This window comes from Cataglyphis hispanica, chromosome 3, assembly GCF_021464435.1.
Source record: "Cataglyphis hispanica isolate Lineage 1 chromosome 3, ULB_Chis1_1.0, whole genome shotgun sequence".
NCBI classification, from domain to species: Eukaryota; Metazoa; Arthropoda; class Insecta; order Hymenoptera; family Formicidae; genus Cataglyphis; species Cataglyphis hispanica.
Window position 1 is genome coordinate 2,960,274 of NC_065956.1, and position 20,839 is coordinate 2,981,112.

At 30.7% G+C, this 20,839-nt stretch overlaps 1 protein-coding gene across 4 annotated transcripts in view; it reads right to left on the bottom strand.

Annotated features, from left to right (window-relative positions):
• LOC126859493 (prolactin-releasing peptide receptor-like) overlaps positions 1-20,839 on the bottom strand; it is a 55,332-nt gene that overhangs the window by 22,856 nt on the left and 11,637 nt on the right. The window contains exon 4 of one of the 4 annotated variants that reach the window (XM_050610843.1): positions 3,213-4,487. The exons of the other annotated variants lie outside the window; for them this stretch is intronic. The gene's annotated coding sequence lies outside the window, so the exon portion shown is untranslated. Of the gene's footprint in view, positions 1-3,212; positions 4,488-20,839 lie in introns of those variants that run through there. 4 annotated transcript variants of the gene reach the window in all.

Sequence of the window (20,839 nt, forward strand, 5' to 3'; positions counted from 1 at the left end):
AAGCGCATGAATATTTTAGATCGACGCAATAGTTTTCCGGCACGAAAATGTTTTTTTCCTTGAGAAAAAAAACGTACCTATTTTATATTAATTTTATACATTACAATATAAGATACGCGCACACGCGCATGAAATATATAAAATATTCTCAATATATACGTTTACATATATACATTTATTTATTGTCAACATTATATAAATAATTTAGTATATTCTTTACGGTGCCGCAATAGAAGATATGTTCTTTGAGCATATTATAAGGAGAAATTGAGCATTTTCTGATAGAAAATGTAACGTATACGCACGTTGAATACTAAGGGAATTACATGGAACTTTCAGTAGACGTCAGTAACAATATTACGTATAGCTAACCGCTATTAGAACGCTTAACTATATAGATATAGGTCCTCGTGTATACCAGCTCAAGAGTTTAACGGGGACGAATTTACGATGAAATGATCGATCGCTTGTTCGCTTGCACCATATTGCCACTTTCATTTATGAATTTATTAATATTCCGCAAGTATTTAATTGTCGTTTTTTCAATAGAAATATGATCTATCAAAATTTTCTCAAAAACTTGAAAACTTATTTTCACCAAAAAATAAGGCAACTGCAATTCTGAGTAACTAAAAACTGCGCGTCTTGTCTAGATAAAAGTTTTATTTAAGTTGAATAGACGGAATACGCGTCGCGTTTTATGAGTCGCATTCTCGATTGGCCGTTTGTTTTAATCCGAAATTGAGATAATGGCATAAAACCGGTAGGAATTCCCGGCTTAGTATATAGCTGACGGGTCACCTTTTCTTCGACGGAGATAAATTTCAATTCTCCGCGCTTTACTGACACGCGCGTTCGCGCCCGTGTTATTTCTGCTTGGCTGCGCGAGGCCGACGAGCGAGATTTATATTATATCCACGTTTAGATGGGAATTGCAAACGGAATCCGATACCGATCGTTGTGATGGGAATCGCAAATAGTATCTGCGATCGAGCATTACACGTATCTCGTCTGTATCACGCAATCGATCACTCGCGAGATCGCATGAGATACGTAATATTTTACAGGGGAAGTATCTTAACGTCATCGAGAAGATTGGTTATTTTGCTCTCTCTCTTTCTTTCTCGAATTTCTTTAAAATTATATATATGTATATTTTTTTTTATGTCATGGTCTTTATTTTCTTATGCCATGGTAATTAAATTACTGAAAATTTATCTAGCTGACTTGAACAGAAATTAAAAAAGATTGCTGTATACTATTTTTAATCAACTTTTAATTAAAACGAGACAGGTATATCAAGTTTCTCGCATAAGTATTCATTTATTTAATACATTTAGATATTATGAGAAGACACTAATGAGAAGATACTAATGCAACGTAAATGCGAAAATGGGATCTCATTATATCATTATCGCGCAAACTACGGTCGCTCGGCGAATTACGGATTACTAAACTTTCAATTATACATATATACATACATATATATATATATATATATATATATATATAATATATACACATAAAACATTGGTTGGTCGCGTTATTAATTCCATATTCTCGTTCCGCCCGCTGTTTCGCTATTAATGGCAACATTTGTCGCGCGTACTTATCGAAAGCCAGCTGTTGCCAGCGTTGTATATTGTTAATCAAGCAACTTCTCAGGTCGGCGGTATTCTACACGACACAGTATAGACGCGTGTGTGTATAGAACCCGTAATTTACTATGCATCAGTACGGCATCAATAAAACAATGATGGCGATGTTAGCAGGACAGCTAGAAATTACACCAATTGTGCGGGGCGTGCGTTGATGCAAATCCATCGCAACTGCGAACTACGTTGTTACATCGGATTTATTTAATTCGCGAATGCGAATCGCGGCACGTTAATTTGCGCAATTACAGCCTTCGCGGAAGAGACACCAGGCAACGCGGTTCCTATTAAGGTCACGCTCAGCCGCTGCTTATAACATCAGATAATGAATTTTGAGTGCTAGTTGGGCAAAATCTTAATTAAGCCTTTCAATGACGAATGTTGACATAGAGAAAAAATGATATGTCTGCGAATTGCTTTTTTGATCGTCTGTCTAAATTATTTTCTTGCGGAAAATTTTGAATTATTAATTTTAATAATTGAATTGATAAATTAAATAACTGTGTGTGTGTTTTCATCTTAATATTTTTTGTTTCCTTATTAATTTTACAACTAATTTTTAAAAAAATGACTTTTCCTGCTTGTAATTTTTTAATTTGTCAAATAAATTTATTTATTAAATACTTATTTGCTGAATATACGTCTCTTACATCTGGACGTGTTGTGTCGAATTTTATATGAAAAAGAAACCGAAAAATTGTTAACAATATTGAATAACTTTATGTGTATTACAAGCGAGAAAAGTATTTATATGATTGGAACAGTTAAAGTAAGAAGAAAGAATTAATTAATAAGTAATTTGCTAACCATCTTCTAGCACTTGTCTCGATGAAAGTTATTTAGTTTTCTCTCGAGTTTCTATCTGGCAAGACATTCGTTGAATTTTCTTTCTTTGATTATACACGAGAGTGCCATTTTCTCTCATCCAAGACCGCACATTGCTTCCAGACAGAGCCGCGAATAATTTATGGAATTCAAGTCGTAGGTAACGTCAGTTGCACTTGATTTGGAATAATCACGGCAGGACTAACATTTAATGAAGCGTGCGATTGCGGCAGCTGTTTCTGAAAATCACTCAACATTTGTCCGAGGTCTTGGTAATCAATTTAATCCAGTTTCGATATATATATATCATGATGATATTAAATTTCCAAAGTTTAATATCTTTCTGATAATTCCAGTTTGTACATTCTAAGAATAAAAATAGATAAATTTCGTACATACACAGGAAAAAGAGAAGAAAAATAGATATTACAGAATAATATATTTAATAATATTAATATATCTATAATAATAGAACAATAGAACAATATTATTAATATTTTCAATTTATTAATATTACAATTAATATTACCCATATCTCTTGTATCACATCATACTGCTACAATCATCGTGTCAGTTCCAAAGTCAAGCACATAGATATAAATTATGTTATTCTTGCATGTGTTTACTCTTCTGACAAGGAATATTGCTTAATTTAAAAAAAAAGCAGGATGTCTTGATTCGATTTATCAAACCAATGCAAAATAAGAAGATAATTATACATATATATATATATATTTTTTTTTGTTTGACCTCTTTACATTTTGCATCTATGATAATAGCGCGTGTGATAGGTTCGGAGATAGCTTGGTTTGGGACGCGATTTATGTTCTCTTCGTCGAGAATGGCAACGGTTGTGACTTTCGATAAGCGAGACGACGACGATTTACGATATTTACGATCTCGTTCGCTGCGAGAATTCGATTCTGATTCTTGCAGGCGAATAGTGTGGAACGTTCAACGTTAGCTGCGGGACTTATAATAATTACATCGATCGTTAACTATCTGGTCTGATGGTGCTCGGCGAAAACGGATTATATCGATTAGATGAGGAAAACTGGAAAGATATCGCACACATTTGCTTGGAGATTATGTTGCTCGACGCGAAATTAAACTTCTCTATTAGAGCTTATTTTCACTGCCGCTAGCACCGCTTTTGTTTGCTCGGAAGTAATTTTATCTTCACTCAGCAATCTATTTAATGAACTGGATTTAGAAGAAAAGCATGACATTATATTGCAATGATAAGTATAAAAGAGTTATACAACGTGTGCGTGTGTGTATGCGCAATCCTTATTAAGGACACAAATAAGATAAGAATATTAAAGCACTACATAATAAAACATCACAAATTGCCTGATTAAATCAGAATAAAAAGAGAAAAAATTATGTTACGTGATATTAATTACACTAGTTATATTTAATTAATCGACATCTTATGGTATGTAATCTGCTTCTAATATATATAATCGCTCAATTAAGTTTCAATTTTCTATATTGCAATTAAGTAATCACTTCAATCTTAACGATAATTCATCGTCGATGCGGAAATCTTCGTTTTCGAACCGATCGCTAGATAAAGCGGCCTATTCACTCCGCATCTGCCTGCTCCATTAAAATCTGATTACGACGCATGCAAGAGATTAAGGCAAGAATTTTTTTTTTTTGGCGCTCATAAAATAAGAGTTATATACGTTATACGAGTTTAAATCGACAACGAGGATGGAAAATGGAAAAGAAACTTTGCATGGAATCGAGAATTCGTTGGGAAAAAAGAAAAGTTGACGCGCTCTCGTCGCTCTCACAATCAGTACGATATGGGAATCAATTGATATTTACGAAAGGGAATTCCGAAGCTGCCGTTTCCTCCAACGCAGTTTCCTCTGATGTAGTTTCCGATCATCTCACGGCGTACAAATTCGTCTCGCGTGCAAGCGAGCTCTCGTGAATAATGTATGAAAGTGGCTCGACGACCTCGGCATTAACGCTAAAACGAGCCCGATGGCTTCTCTGGAAGCGGGAAAAAGGAAGCAAGAGCAACGCGAAATCATAATCTACGATAACATGATACAATCATATCATTATAGCGCGTATATATAATTGCATGGTGAGAATTTAAAATTCGTAATGGGTTAGCCGAACATAAAATATGAATAAAATTATATGCATAATTTGCAAGAATCGAATCTTTCACAGCCAGTGCGCATTCTAAAAAAAATCCTACCACATGCGTTAAGGTTTCGCGTTAAAACTAACAATAAAACAATTTAGACTCGATCAACTTTAGTCTGACGTTAATCAAATTTGCATGAGTAAAAAAATTTCATTTGTCTTACTACCGCAATTATATTTAAATTTTAAAGTAAAAAAGTTAAATGACGTTCTGGCTAAAATTGATTTTTAATTTGTCGTAAAAACATCTGTCTGGTATTGTTTTGATTTCTGAGAGCTGCCAAAATATTTTTAGTAGCTCCAGGAATTTCGGGGGTATGCTGCTTTATCTATTTTTAGCTCACAAGTTATTACCTTCTGAATAGTACGCCGGAAACATTATATGTCTGACAAATGCTTGAAGAAACGCTTTGATTAATGCAGAAAGGAACAAACGAATGCAACCTGATGCGAGTCGTGGGTTGTATTGAGAGCTAATTACGAGCTTTTTTCCTCTCAGAGATCTTTAATTTGCGACTATTGTCTGTACCGGCATGTATTGGCATTTGTTTCTAATTCGGCATCGCATTATCGGTCGCGATATTGCAATCACGCAATCTCATCACGCACATGTTGCTTGCAATGAGAAAGTGAGAGAGAGAGAGAAAATATATCTGTGAGTGTGATGCACATTTTGCGTAAATGTTTATGCGATAATATAAATTAGATCGCCTCTATCCTGATCTTATCCCGCGTAATGCAATTGACATGACGCTAGTTTTTATATTGCATTTCGTTGTGCTTAATTTAAATACATATTGCTACCGTGTGCAATATTGTAGTTGCATGTGCGAAGCATATATCGAAAAAGCCTTTCTCGATGAACGGTATTTCATGCATGGACAAATTGCTGTATTGAGAATATCAGAAATAGAATAATGCTAATATAAATATCGCATTTTCGTTACTCCATAATGTTTAAAATTACTTAATATCTTCCCTATATCATATGTTATAACACTTGCTGATTTCAATCTTAACGTTACAATATTATGTCAATCATGTTATAATACATATCTTTTTTTTTTAAATTTAAAACTTGAAATAATAAAATATGTATAAAGTAGTTTTTTGAAAATCTAAAAAATGATGCATTAACTCGGAAAAATTTTATTATTTAGATTTTTCTGTAAAGATATTCAAAGATATTTATATATTTTTTGTTTGAATAAATTTTTATGAAAATGTATCTCTCTTAAAATATTAAATTTTTTAATTATAGTATTTTATTTTATGTGCTATAAAAAAATAATACAATATATACACAATTTTTAAATTTATCTAAATATTATATTATAAATCGTTTGCTAATAGAATAATGTATCATTTGTAAGATTCAGTTAAATTATAATGTCAAATATCGAAATGTAAGATCAAAACATATTGACATTTTCCGGCACAATACATCAATAACAATGTTGCAGCAAAATGAGATTTTCGTGTCTGCCGGCCCAGCGTAGAGACCCATCAAGAAAGAGTTCAACGAGTAACACGAGCGATCGAAAAGGGCGCTCGTTTCCGATAAAAGCGCACTTACAAATCTAAAGCGTGCTCTTTCTCACTTTTGTATGCGACAGCCATATATATCTATTTTAAGCCGGATGCTCGTACAGCCATATTTTATTTTCTTTTTTAGAGTACACCCGCTAGCGAGATTTGTACCGCATGAAAGGCGAACAATTTCTGCTTCGTTGTCGCATTGCCATTGTTTGTTTTTTTTTTTTTTTTTCGATTTTGTCATGCTTTCAATCAAATTTCGACATAAAATCGATTTATTTGTCACTCATTAATTCGTGATAAAGCGTCCAGCCGAAAATTTGAGGGTAATATCTCGCGTCAAGTGTTTAGGATCGTTCGGATTGTCGAAATGAAACGGATTTTCGAGAGAATTTTTATGATTGAATTTTGTTCACGAAACCACACCTAATTGCAGCTATAGATACGCGCACCGATTCTACGTGCGCGACGAACATTGTGTCGCTTCATGCGAGAAAACTCGCGAGACTGACATCTCAATGCAATCGTCTGATTGATTATCGCGACTATCGCGATTGACGGGCCACATTGTTCGTTATTATTGTACCGTAAGAACAATGAAATCTACTCGTACAAAATTAAAAATTTCCGCAATTGTTTAGTCATTTTTGTAAAATGCGCAGCGAAAATTGAATTGCGTTTATGTCAGCTGAGGCTAAAAAATATTTTTACGAATTACAAACAAAGATACGGTAATATATATGTTTCAATATATGTATAATATATTATATTATTAAAAATCTATTAAATTAGATTTTAAAATAATTAAGAAATATTTAACAATATTATAAAATATATATATATATATATATATATATATATATATATAAATTTATATATATATTTATATATATATATATATATATATATATATATTATATATTTTAAAATTAAATCTATATTGTTAAATATTTCTTAATTATTTTAATTTAATTTTAAAATCAAGTATTCATTTTTTTAACAATAAAATAATTATAAACATTGTAATTTTTATAATAATGAATGTGCAACAGAATATTATTTTTAGCGACCAATTTATTATTTTTCTTCATTAACATTTTCTTTTGTATTTTTCTATTTTCTTAAAACTTCAGATTAGTATAACTTGTGATAACAAAAGTGGATGGAACAATTGAATAGCTTTAAGAAACTTATTAATAATGAAATAATTTTACACGTTCGATATGCGTCCATCGGTTTTCTAAAATTTCTTTTGTTTCGGTGTTTCAAAAAAGCGTTTTTCCCTTGAGTATAATCGGAGTTTCGTTAGTTGACGCATAAATCACACGTCGCTGTCGATTTCATAAAATTGCCAACCAATAATTCTCAGGTCGCTTGTTCTGAATGCCGTCCACGCGTCGTCGTCCACGGTTCCATTAACTATTCTGAACGATTTTAACGTTCTCCGATACTTGTGACGAAATCCGGCATGCGGTCGCACTTTCGATGCACGTGCTGACCCACGTTATTCGATCGATGGATTCTACTTTGACCAGTGGTGAAGCGTAAAATATCGCGGCTGGAGACGGAAACAATTTCGATATATACGTACATACATGCAAACTATGAATTCAAACTCTAGTATTATTTTATTGTCATCAAATAGTGTCTCCGTAGAAATTAAAATAAAACGTGTGTATAGAATTTTAATAGGAATTTATTAAAATAATAATTATGTATAAAATAATATTATTATCCTACATTCTGACATATATTGCGCTATTAATATATATATATTTTATGAAAATCTATAGTTATTTTATCAATTAAATGTTACTTTAGATATAATTATAGATGTTACATGGAATCAGAGCATGATATTGATAAATATTGCTATTTCATATTAATAAACACAAGATTTAATTTGCATTAAATATATGCATATTAATCCTATAACAGTTTTGAGTATTATCGACAACTTTCTATATTACTGGCAATATATTTGATTCTATGTCTGATGTCTATGTATATGCGACGCGCGAAATGCATCCAGAATAAATATAATAAATTTTGGCGATAAAAGTTGGCGCGTGCTGTGTCTAGCAGCTGGACAAATTTCTCCGAACATGCTGACACTCTAAATGCAAATTAGTCTTATTATCTCCTCTGTCAGATATGAATTGGTTGCAAACTGTCCTTGTACAAGTTGCAAGAAAGGAAAATGTAATCAGTTTACATGCAAACCAGTATCCACGCTGCTGTTATATTATCAGCGATGTATACTAATCATACCGATATCGGAGAGTATCGGAGAAACGCTAATATTGTTCTATGCATTTAAGGAAACTGCATTAGCATTAATTTGCATATGCTTTACTTGATAATGATTTTGCCGCTAAATTTGTTCATTGATTAAAAAAAATTAGAAAAAAAGATTGACTTTAAGCGTAAAGAGGTACTAGATTTTTAAAAGCAGAAGCAGAGAGAATACATATCTATTAAAATATTTTATACTTTAATATCAAAATAATAATAAACTGAAAACTTTATTTAGTATAACACAGAAATGATAGAGCACTAAACTCAGAATATCTAATATATAGAAATAATATTATAAAATATTTTCATTTGAATACATATATATATATATATATATATATATATATATATATATATATATATATACACATAAATATTTCATAACTTTTAATTATTAATCTTTTATCAAAATTTAAATATTAAATTATATTATACATATAATTGACAGTAAGTCATATTTATCATTACAATTAATAATGTTATATTTCTACTGCATCAAGCAAATATGATTCTCTTTTTTTGTAATTAATCCGATTAATTTAGCTTTAAAAAATTAAATGTAAAATTCTTCTGGGGAAATAATCTTATTATCGATGATAGGCACTTTATGTTGATTCAATTGATTATCAGATTAATTATCAGATCTGATAAAGGTATAACAAAAAGAATGATCATCTCCACATGCCGCAAATCATATAGAAAGCCAATTCAATGTTCTTAAGAAAAGTGATAAAATCACATCGTTAATATTCACTGTATTTGTTTCTTATAGGGAATCTCACTTGAGAAAAGCTACAGGAAATATTTTCCTGATTACTTGCCGCGGCTTTATTTATTCACACATCCATTTCATATTTCCTACACCGTTGAAGTGGAAAATTGTCTGTGAATGTAATATTCGTTCGTTCGCGCAAGCTCCAATTTTTCCACGTCATTGCGACCACGTTGAATGAAAGTATTCTTTAGGGACGTCACGACCGATGAAACTTGACAGAACGAAATATTATCCATTCTAGTTAAATATTCGCTTTTATGCTCTCTTGCTATTAGGTAGTAATAGATGATGATAATTAAATGTATCTATAGCAAAGAGTTTTTATTACGATAAATTGCAAATTTCATATAAGGCTCGTTAGACACAATCATTAATCAAACTAATGTTTCGCGAAACTGATGAAATTACTCGTTAAATTTCTTTATGAGACCTCAATTAGAGTTAATTGACGGCGAATTGAATGCATTTCAATATTTCTAATCATTATAAAAATTTATTATTTATTTCATATTTATTGTAAAATTATAGAACAAGTTTATAATTTCATAATTTGAAATAATTGTAATATTGCATTATTCTCGTAATTATACTGTATTATAATAAATATTATATTATATAATAAAAGCATTATTCACAATACACAGCACTATGCATGATATATATAACATGTCTAGGAAGATTTATTTATGCTATATTTTAAATTTGTATACTGTTTTTTTTTTTTACTGTTTCCCATTAAAATAATTTAATATTGTAAAATATATAAATAGCTTATTGCAATATATCGTTTTGCGTTATATTTAATAATTAACAATTACACAGGAAAAGTACATGTCACCACATTAACATATTACTTGCTATTCTCACGAGGATGTTTGGTGCATCCACAATAACATCTCATGACATTTTTATACTGGTTATGATAAATTAAACTCTTGCGTTAACTTTCTTTAAATTATCTTTGAATTTAGTTTCATAAGTTCATAAGTTATATTGAAAAAATTAATTAAAAATAAAGAAATATTCTATTCAATTAGGCACGCGCGCAATATTTTATTCTATCAATTATAGACATTTTACTATTCTTTTTAAACATTCAAATTAATTTTTTATCTTGTGATATTACAAGATATTTTTCTTCTTTTATTTATTCAAATCATATGTATTCAAATCTTAATATATAAAGATTGCTATATTTTTGATAATATTTTAAGAAATATTGCTATTTGTCTCTCTCTCTCTCTCCAATATATTTTTGTCATAGAAAAATATACCCGGATTGGTCGCAAGATATATGCTTTGAGAGATTATCTTATACATATATGAAAGTAAGTACATATCAAAGTAATCCAGAATATTTTTGCGTATGAAAATTTCATATTCGACAAAACACATGCGATAATCACAAGTGCATATCATTCGCATTTTAATATACATGATTAAACAATAATGAAGAAATAGCGAAAGGATAAAAGCGCGCGTGTGTCACAAAAAGATACCCTTGTTTTATATAGCTCGCTGCTTGTAGAGCGACACGCGGTATTTGTATGCATAACTTGTTTTTCGTGTGTTTGTCGTTCTGTAAATAAATAAACAAACAAAAATTCCAAGCTCGCCTGGAACTCACTATTTGTGTCGCACGTTTGTGTCACACAGCATCGATTTACGATTTTTCTCGCACAACAAAAAGTTCCTGTTGTTATCCTGTGTGAAATGATTGTGTTTAGCTCTCAAGGTGATACTAGAATTACGCGCGAGAAAGCATGAGGTTAACAATATTATTTTACCTCCGATAATTACCCTCTCAAATCTCGAAATTGCCGAATAACGCGATTACCTGCTCATTTCAAGCGGATTTAGGTGTAATATTAGTGAACGTGCAATATTCGAAATTGCAGACGATAGAGAGAGTTTGCGAACAAAAATTTGATTCTATTGTAAATATCAAACACTATGGATGAAATTCGTACATTTAAACAATTTGCCGAACAAATGAAAAATAAATAGTAAGTACGAAAAATAAATTTCACTACATTTTTATGTCAAAGACACATAAAGACATTAAATTATTGTCATTTTACTATCTCACAATTACATATATATATGAAATAGATAACTTATTGTTTTTATTATTTTATCATTATTTTATAAGTTTCAAATGATTGAAGCAATACCGCCTTTGCAATATAAATCGGGAAATTGAATCCATTTATATCGAAATTAAAAGCATTTATTTTAACTATGTGTTATAAAATAAAAACCACAATAAAAATGATAGTATAATAAAATAAAACAAAATAAACAAAGTTTTTAAAAATAAATCTGAATAAAAAAACATAAAAAACATAACTAGACAAATATATATTTATGCATATTCCTCTCTTTTTATCCATTTCTCTCTCTCTCTCTCTCTCTCTCTCTCTCTCTCTCTTTTTCTTTCTTTGTAATCTAAAAATATAAATATGTAACTTTATATAAATACGTGAAATTGTTAATTAAGCTTAAAAATATGAAATTAATACATTCAAAAAATTAATATTATATATATAATTAATCAAAACAGATGTTTAAATTAAAATATGTATTAATGTTTTAATTAAATATTGAATTGCTGTATTTAATTTCTGCTCATGTTTCGAGTTACATACTTAACTGTTTTAGTCATATTGTTATGAAAGTACATACAAGTCAGCGAACAAAGTAGTTCAGCTAAAATCCTTTGAATCCTGAGACTACTTCCTTGACTTAATGCCTTTAGGCAATTTTCAGTAACTATCATAAGAATATAACTAAAATACATAACAAAAGTAAAATATTTTTTCTTTTTTTTTCCAGAAAGAAAAGAATGGCAAATATATAAAAAATTTGTAATTAAAATTTTATGTGAACATTAATATTTTAGAGGAAATTTTATCTACGAAAAAATTTTATATATGTATATATATTTAGAATAATTTTATGTATTTTATATGTTATGTATTTTACATCTATATATAAAGGAACTCTTGTGATTTTTTTTTTCACATGTGAGAAAGAGAGTATAAAACGCGATATTTTATATTTTTTGGGGAAAATATTTTTTATGAAAATATTTAAAATTTTAGATTTTAAAAGAAAGTTGCGTAACCTTTCTCGAAAAAATTGAGTCGAGCGAAGATTTCAGGGATACGAGATTTCTATAAAGATCCACAAATCCCAACTATGCTATTGGGTGATTGAAAAGTGCCGCAAAGACAATTGCATCGCCCATTCATCGTGATGGAAAAGCCAAAATCGATTCGCGACGTTGGGACTAGATTCTCGAACGAGATTCTCGCTAGATTCGGCAACGAAGGAAGACTCGCGTTAACGAGATTTATCTGACACGAGGGAATACGCGGCGGGATTTTCCTATAGGATTCGTACATACTACATCGTAGAACTTTCCGAGGGATCAATCGGGATCGGACGTTGATCCCCGAGACGCGCGTTACTCGCGACTTTATTCGATAACGACGGTACTCGTCGTGACGAGGGTGGACGACGACGACTGGTAAAAGCATTGTTGGATGTAAGAATTAACAATGGAGAAGATGATCCATCTTAATTTTAATGAAGAACTCTACGATAAATTGAAAATCAAACTTTCATTAGAGCGTTAAAGAGTCAATAGTTTTTGAGTCACAAGCGATTGAAGGAGAAGAAGTATAGGCAAAACTTTAGAGAAAAATAAAAATGGCACATTTATATTTTTCATTCTTTTCAAGTGGACTATAGTAGAATTTTGTGAAGCTTAATTACAAAAATGATCTATGACTTTGGAACTTGGAAAGTTACAGTAAATAATAGTCTTCTTGAGTTTCTATTAAAATGTAGGAAATTTATAAATTGTTGGAACTGAAGTCGATTAGCGTTTGGAAAGAAGAAGAGAAAGGAATAAATTATGAGAACTTAATAATGATAATATAGATATTCAATAACTAAATATATGAGTATTTGGGACATACGTATAATACAACTACGATATATAAATAAATATACAGATAAATATGTACATAGAGATCAGTTACTTATGTATTGTAGGAAGTATACGCCCAGCTTACAGATATAAATACTCAAGAGGATATTTCATATTTAAATAAAGAAGATATTTATGTACTTCACAACACACTGAGCGTTACTCCCTCTTTCCTTTGAGTGATATTTCAAAATGCATGGTCATTAATCTTTCCATGATTTATATTTTCGCTACGCAACAGCCGAAACGTGATCTTGGCGGGAAAAGATTATCCAAAAACCAAGTCTTTAATATTACTAGCAAAAACTCGAAGCTTTTATGATGATACGCGATTTTGTTACAACGATATAATTATATATATATATATATATATATGTATATATATATATATACATGTATAAAATATAATCTTTCTTTATTTTTTAGCAGTTTTTTTTACCGTTCTACATGAAAATCCATTGCATTATATTTTTTTTATGATCGACCGTTTTTAATATTAATTCGTGTTAATTTTATTTAATATTAATTAGTTCGTTATTTCTCCGTTATTCGAAGGAAAAAATGAAATGCAGAATTGCATCAAATGCTTGTATACGGAATGACAGTTTTAACATGAAATATTCTAACGCGTGCGCGAATTTGATATTCATATATTACAGAGTTGCAGCACTAAAAAGGTCAGATAATGTCCAGGTATCTCAAATTGCAATATCATAAGTTAAATATTTAGTAATATTAAAATGTAGAGAATTTCTATTAAAATGTAGGAAATTTATAAATTGTTGGAACTTTTGAAATTGATTAATTTGGAAAGGGGAAGAGAAAGGAATAAATTATGAGAACTTAATAATGATAATATAAATATTTATATACATATATAAATTTTTTTATATAAATACAATATATTTAAAGCAATACTTCGTATAAATTCAAACTCTAAAAATAAATTATATTCGATATATCACAGAGATATATCAAATATTATAATCAAATATCGGACATCATATATAGATATGAAAGCTGCATAGCAATGACGGTGGCCGATATCGTCAATTCTAATTGAAAGAGGATCCATATCGTGTTATAATTCGCCTTTTCTTCTCTGACATTTTGTTCGTGAAAACGTGTCCGATGTCAGCGATTTGACACCACTTTACCGCTAACTAAAGATTTCCATCGTCGTTATCTGTTTACCAGTTTAAGTTCACCTTTCCATAAGAATATATAACGATATCCCGCAGGAATTCTATTCGATAATTTAATTGATATCGATCGGTTCTCTCATATATGATTTATCGATGTAATTTAGTTCTCCTTCCCCTCCCGGCAGTGGTAATTAAAAAAAAAATAAATAAATAAATAAATATTTAAAACCGATGAAACATTGATTTAGAATATTATATTTAGGGAATAATCAAATATTCCATTCTCCCCCCTCCCCATTCGTATATACCTTAAAAGACGTTATAATTCTTGTCACAATCTCATTAACATTATCACTCGTGTACGTGTTACTCCTAGATAATACCGATAGCGAGGTTGGCTTTCCTCGCGATAAGAGACCGATCGATATATCCGTTCAAACGCAACCCTTACGCTTTCATTGCAGCTCGTATAGTTTAGTTCAAGAGCGTTCGAATCACGAGCGCCATTAATCCTTTCCGAAAGACTGACGTGTAGATGACAGCATTCCCACGATGTGATGCAGACGTCGGAGTTCGTACTTGCTCTAATTTCGTTTCATGAGAAGCGGAAATCGTTGCACTGAACATTTAATCTTACGTCTAATCTCTCTTATTATTATTGGCATAAAATAAATATCGTTATTGCGTTCAGATGAAAAGGTTTTAATTTTGTTTAATAAAATGTTTTGAGATATTAATACAATGGCATAGATATCGGTTCTTGTAGCATTTAATAGAGGAGAGAATCTCTCGTGTAACATTATATATTACAATGAAAAATAAATGAAATGAAACTCATTAGAGAAACACATATGAATGACACGTGCATGTTGATATAATTAATGATGCTTCCGTTAGTAATGAAAGAAAGTTTTTTTTTTAATATCACATGACTTTGTCAAAGAATAGAAATGATTGCCTACAGAAAAGTGCGTTTATTCTCTTTATTATGCTAACTTTATGCAAGCAACTCTTTTCCTCAAACTTATTCAACAGTTTTTTTTTTTTTTTTTTTCTTTCAGGAACTCTAATTTTTTTTATTTAAAGCACAAAAGACTAAACTAGATTAAACCAATGTATATAAAATACATGAAAATTTAAATTTCCCGTGCTTTTAAGACCTGCATTTAAGTACTAAGTAATCATCCAACTTTACCACTTTATATTATAAACTCGAAAGATTTTTACGGCTCATAAAATAAAAAAAAACAATAAAATTATATCGATAGATATTTTTTTATCTACTAATATTTTTTTAATAAAGTCCTTTCTCTCTGTCTGTTTTATCTTTAACACTATCAAGCATTTAATATAATCTAACATCGTATATAATGAATTATGTCGGACATCTACAAAGTAGTCTCGAAAGTCAGGTCGTTATTTTATTTTGCTCGGAGCAGACAACTTTATCCTTAACCGAGCTATCCTTAAGGGGTTTGACCAGGCAGTCGGCCATGAAAGTCTCGCGAACTCAATTCAAGTTAAAGATACGTTGACAAATCCTTTGGTATGAAGTAATTGGTTCTCTCTTTGTCTCTCCATCTTTCTGCCTGTCTGCCTGTCTCTCTCGTCCCAGTTTCGTCGACTCGAAAGACACTCAGTGAATACTTCCACATCCTCGCGTTTCTACTGAGAAAATTAATAGTGACACTCTTACAGGAAGCGGCGCATTTGGGATTTTAATGTGCTCCGACCTCTCTGGAGTCTGCCTAATGGCCGATACGAACTACTTTGTGTGTCCGATCACGTAGATGTGATTCAAGACCGGATCGTTTCCCGAGAATGCGACACGTGGGTGAGCTTAATCCTTAGTCAAAGACGTGCCAATGTTCCCGAGACGCCGGTGAAAGCGACGTAATGGCGAAATCGTAGCGAGAATATACATACACGTTTCTGTATTCTTTTTTTTTTTTTCATTCGAAGGGCTTTGTTATTTTTTCTGTAGAGGATAGAAGGAGAGGATTATCGAATTGTAAATATTATTTTTGTATTTGTTTAAAGATCTCTCGGTATATGGAATTTTTCAAATCATTTTTTTATTCAAAATAATATCTGTGTGCGCGTAACGCGTTCGTCTCCGCATTCACGATTTTCGATGCGAATTGTTGCTACTCATAATAGAATAGTTCAGCGAGCAATGGCAATAGATGTAAATGCAAATGATAAATTTCCGCAAACACGATTTTCGCATTACGACAACTGCGTGTTAATAGACCCTTCATTCTCACGTTGATCAATTAATGACGATTATTCTAACGATATCTAAATTAATGATAAACGCGACACGATTAACAGTGTTGTGCTTTTCGACTAATGCATATATCTGCGCGAGATTCTCATCTTATCGCTAAAATTGGAAGCTAATTCAATGTGAGTGATCGTGACGCGAAAGAAAAGAATGGCTTCCGCAAAAGATTTCGTCATCGCGCGCATAAATTGTCCGAAAGTAATCTGCCGTGGACGCCCACACGTCGTAGGCGACGAAACAATGTGAGACGAGAGGCAAGTGCCCGTGGCCCTTTTGCAACGAAATAGTTTCCGTACCGTAAAGTTGCCACGCGTCTCGACATAATGGCGCAATTCCAGCACGACACGGAACGGTAAAACGGCGCCACATGAAACGACGACAAGCATTTTCCAGCCCTGCCTGCAAGACCGCGTCGATTAGACCCATAAGATGTAATATACTGGACGGTGATAAGTTTTACACGACTAAAATATGACTTTTAAGAGACTCTGTCCGCTATAATCATAAGATATTCAGCGTGAAAACGGAATACTTAAATAATCAGAGACTTGGAAATACAAAAAAATGCTAAAAAGACAGAGTGCACGAATTTATCTTATAATTAGTACTATTCACGTTACATATACATATAAAATACATATAAAAAATAAAAAAGGTAAAAGTATTGTAAAATATTTCTCCAATTTGAGAAAATTTGCATATAATACGAAAGTTTCATCGAGATTTAGCACCTAAACGCTATTCATGCAACGCTATTCTTCCATCACACTTAGCATATTGACTTTTGCACTCTCTACGAAAAACTGGGTCACAACGTTTCATTGGAAAACTGCATCTAGGAAGATATTGGCTTGCTACTGCCACTGCCTCTTGTCTCGTAAGAGTTTATTGCCTGCATCGTGGCTATATTATAAAACGCTATAAAGTCGTCACATTTTTGTTACAGATTCAAACGGCTAGTTGCAGTTGCATTGGTTATTTTCAGTTGACAAAAAGAGATGAAAAAATCCGACACTATAGTATTTGTTTTTTTTAAGATTTTTGATAACGCTTAATAAACACGATTTTTTGCCCAATCGCAAAGAGACGCGACATATATTTGCGGGATGTTTAAGCCAGATCTTAGAAAGGCAGATCAAAAAATTTCCAAAAAGATAGGAAGTAATTGGAATTAATTTTTCCGAGAGCAAACTTTTTTATAATTATTTGCTTTTGCAAATTTTTTATCAGTGTACCTTTCATCAAAAAAAAAATTGTAGCAATTAATAAAATAGCAAATGTAATAAAATAGAAAATTGTATTGTGAGATTATTTTTAATTTAACAAATCATGCCATTAAACTTCGGATTTTACTACTAAGTAGAAATTTAAGTATTTCAAATGCTATTTATGCAAAATTTAAATTTTTTAATTATAGCATCTTTTCGTTAAAGAGACAACGAAATTATCTTTTGCTGTGATCTAATGATTGATAATGAAAACGATGTAATAAAGAAACATCAATCACAAAAATCTAAGAAACTACAATTCATCATTTCCAATTGCTGCGAAAAAGCAATTTATATCATCGAAGATCTGTTATGGGTGAATAAGCAGTGCTAAATCAATAACTCGATCGCTTAAAATTTTTTCAAAAATTATAAAATTTTCATAAGTTTGCAAAAATTATGATCGTATAAATTTTTAAGCATATTTCTCGCTTCAGATTCTTGTCAGAATTGAAATAGTGAAAAATCGGAAGCGAGAAAGTTCAATGACATGATTATGTAAATAACATTTTAAAGGGAACGCGAATTGGGATTGAGAAAACAACTTTCTTCATTTCTTTCATCTACGATTCGCTGCAACAAGCTACGCGTTTCCTCATTTGCTAAATTGCGACAAAAGAAAAGTACGAATTGTCTTCCGTTTATTCCAACATGAAGGCTAAAGTGAAATTATATTCAGCGTAATAACGCTGGAGTTTCATCTGCCGATTTTCAGACTAAATAACTTTTCAGACGCGAGTTTAAGAACATGTGCTCGAGATATCCGAGATGGAACAAACAAATAAGAATGCATTAAAACAATATTGCATTGTCTTTGCATTTATACGAGTATAATACTACATCCTATTATTGACACATAAATAAGAGAGAACCAATTATGAAATGTCACAATATATAGAAATGCTTGTGCTATAACAAATAAAAAAATAAAGCCTTGGTAATTTTTAAATCACTATTATTTATAAATGTAATTATATATATATACATATAATAAAAGTGTCGCGTCTGACTCTTATTAGTCCGCAAAAATTCAAAACTTATGATTGTCACTTTAGAGCCTCATTAATTTCTTAACTAATAATACGACTCATGAAATTGACAGAGATTGATATTTCAAAAAATTATTTAAATGCGTATTATCTTAGAAATGTGTTATCTTTGTGATCCGAGGCTTTAACAATTTTTTATAGATCTGTTTACTTCTCTCTGTTTTTTATCATATTAAAAAAATATATAAAATTCTTGAAGCGTGTGATTAATTTCGCGAGTAGTTACATCGATATAGGCATACATAGATTTTTATAAACCCTCTTATTTCAAGAAACAATAATATACGCAATAAAGATAACATCTCTGTACACCATTTAAAATTAACAAATAAATTAACAAACAAATGCCAAAATTAATTTCTAACCATATAGTTGTTTGTTGCCGCCTTAGATGGTTGGCTGCTTTTCAATTGATATATATACATATATACATGTTCGTAAAAAATTGTAAAAATGTATAAAAAATTAATTCCGTGATAATATAAGATAGTTAACAATGAGACAACAGAAATGGATGGATATCTAAGAGAAAGAATGAAAAGTTCTAAAAAAAGAACAACGAGAGAAACTATGTCGGAAAAACTTTTATAATTCTGTTGAATGAAATACGTTCAAACAATAAGAATTAAGGAGAAAAACTACATCGTTACTCCCTCTATTTAGCAAAATATATAATAGACATGCAAAGTGACATACGTAAGTTCGGCACGTTATCTTAAACGCGTAATTTATTTATCTATCACCTATAATTTCACAAAAGATTTGTATTTACATTTTTAGAATTACGTTTAAACAAATAAAATTTGCGGTATACATTACTTGTCATTTACTTGGATATTATTTTTGCGGCAAACATGAATTTATATTAATTTATTACATTTACATTAGCAGAAGTTAGTTATTTTATATTTCTTTATAACTGTGTAATCGCACAAATTATATTTTCTTTGGAATTCAATAAACATTTTTCGTCGACAAAATACGAAATGTTTCTATTTATTGTAAAACGCAATGCAAATGTTATAAATGAAATGTTTATTCATATTAATGTCAATGATTATTCATGTTGCATAATCTTGTTTGATTCACTGGTCGCGATAATTTTGATTCATCGCATCCATGCCATTATGGGATAAAAACTAAACGAATGAAAGCTGCCGAGAATGGATGCTGTGCCCTTTTCGAAAATGATAAATCTCGACTTTAATTCGGATTGACATGATCGGCATTAAAATGCCGAATGCAGAAATGCAAAATTATCATCGCGCTGGCAGAATATCATCGATTTGCGTAATGATGTGTAGCATAATAAGAGGTTTAATCGGCTAATAAGCGAGATTGTTGGTAAAATGCTATTGCATACAATAATTTCCATTGATAAATTGAATGCCAATTGCTAATAAAATTTAATTCCTATCGTACGATATTGTATACATATATTGATTTAATGATTAGTAAATCTAGAAACAAATCTGAAAGCTCTTTTCTCGAAAACATTAAAATAAAAAAAATATTTAAAAAATGATTCAGAATAAGCGTCCAACTTTTCTAGTTTTTGAATATGTGTAGAAGACAAATAATCTTTTTTGATTCTCATTCTTAATAATATTTTTAAACTCGTCATTTATTTTCTCTCATATTATTATATTGTGATTCAATCTTATTTATGTGTACATGCAAAAGTTGAAAGAGATAACTCTCTTTCAATTTTGTAAATATATTATTACAAACACATTACAATAGATTTTTTAAATTGATGTCGACATCTGTTTGCAATTTTGTGATTTAATTAATCTTATTTTTATTATTATGACATTTATAATTTCTAGTACTTA